Source organism: Herpailurus yagouaroundi, unplaced genomic scaffold, assembly GCF_014898765.1.
Source record: "Herpailurus yagouaroundi ecotype Mexico unplaced genomic scaffold, PumYag 64032, whole genome shotgun sequence".
Lineage (NCBI taxonomy): Eukaryota > Metazoa > Chordata > Mammalia > Carnivora > Felidae > Herpailurus > Herpailurus yagouaroundi.
The window spans coordinates 1-1603 of NW_024417421.1; the positions used below are offsets into that span (position 1 = coordinate 1).

Sequence of the window (1603 nt, forward strand, 5' to 3'; positions counted from 1 at the left end):
CGAAGGGAAGGGGGTTCCAGAGCTGCTGGCCAACGGTCCCTCACCAAGTGGCTTCACCTTTGAACGATAAGCCTCTCCTTGAAGCACATCCAGGGCGAGGGAGGGAGAAGGCCCGGCCTCTTGGGCGTGGGGCCCTAAGCCGGTTGCTTCACGTTGCTGAGATTTGATTTCCACACATGGGAAGCAAGAGGGGCCAGAGAGCCTGTGCCTGCCAACCCGCTTCTGGTCTCTGCACTTGCTGTTTCCTCCACGAGTCTATTTTTTTCTCTTTTCAGATGTGCGCGTCCTTCTCCCTCAAACCCTCCCTCCCTCCCCCTGTGCTCCCAAGAGCTCCTTTGTGCACGGGGGAGAGGAAGGGCCATAAAGCCACGTTCCCAGTTGCAGGGCCCAGGAGCTGCGGTTTTATCGCCTTGCACCTGGTGGGGGGGGGGGGTGCGCTCAGAAGGTGACAGTCGTCTGTATTAATAGTAACTGGAGACATTGTGGAAGGGGGGAGTCCAGGCCCCAGGGGAGAAGCAGCAGATCCCTGGAGAAGTAGAGGGGGAGGCCCCTGAAAGAGGATTTGGGTGGGCCAGGGTCAGGGACAGATTTCTTGGCTACCCTATGCCCTCCTTTCTCTTGCCCCCACCCCATGTGTGAGCAGGGAGTATTCAGGACAGGCTTCCTGGAGGAGGTGACATCTGAACCCTGAGAGGTGAATGGATGGTGGCCTTAAGTGGAGTTAGAGTCCAGAGGTGAGTGAAGAGGCCAGCAGGGTGGGGCCAGCCACCAAGGCCCTCCAGGGCTCTCCCAGGAGAGGGACAATCAGACTTCAAATTGGACTCTGCCGTGGGGGCCGCTGGGGACTGGTGGAAGGGGTATGGCCAGGGCTCTGGGCATCAGGGGAGGCCAGGATCTGGTCGGTGGGAGTTTCTAAGCCCGAGCGCCCAGTGTGGGGTGTCTGGGGAGGGGGAGCGGGAACCCTAGGGAGGCCCAAAGCTGGGACCAGAGGCAGAGAGGGGGAGCGACTTGCTCCCCCCTCCCCTCCGGGTTTTCACACCTTTTGTGCTTGAAGGGCAGACCCAGGTGGAGGATGCTGTACTATCTGAAGATGAAGAAAGGGGCCATGAGCCAAGGAACGCAGATGCTTCTAGAAGCCGGAAACACCTTCTCCCCAGGAGCTTCCAGAAGGAAAATGTGGCCCTGTGGACACCTGGATTTCAGCCCAGTGAGACCCGTTTTGGACTTCTGACCTCCAGAACTGTCAGATAACTGTGTTCTTTTAAGCCATCAAGTGAGTGCTGACTTGTTACGGCAGCGATAGGAGACTCAGACCCCCAACCTCCCGCCCAGAGTCCTGCTTGTGCTCTCAGAACCAACCCCCCCTTCCCCCCCCCCCACACATCTGGACTCAGTTTCCAAATCAGCAGCCTGGGGCCCCATCCAGGTCAGACCCACAACCCCTGCAGCATGCACCCCATCACCCACCCCTCCAGACCTCTGGGCCCCTCTGGGGGTCTCTGGGGCTGCTGCTCCCTTGTTCCAGCAGGGTGGGGACTGAAATCCCACAAGTCTGTCTGTCCCAGGCCTCTCTGTGTCTGGCTGTCCTCCCGGGCCTAGCTTT

At 59.5% G+C, this 1603-nt stretch overlaps 1 long non-coding RNA gene across 1 annotated transcript; it reads left to right on the forward strand.

Annotated features, from left to right (window-relative positions):
* Nucleotides 1-6: 6 nt before the first annotated feature.
* Nucleotides 7-1269, forward strand: LOC121024372 (uncharacterized). Its single transcript, XR_005787685.1, has 2 exons — nt 7-734; nt 1055-1269. It is a non-coding gene; the product is annotated as an uncharacterized LOC121024372 (long non-coding RNA).
* The last annotated feature ends 334 nt before the right edge of the window (nt 1270-1603 follow it).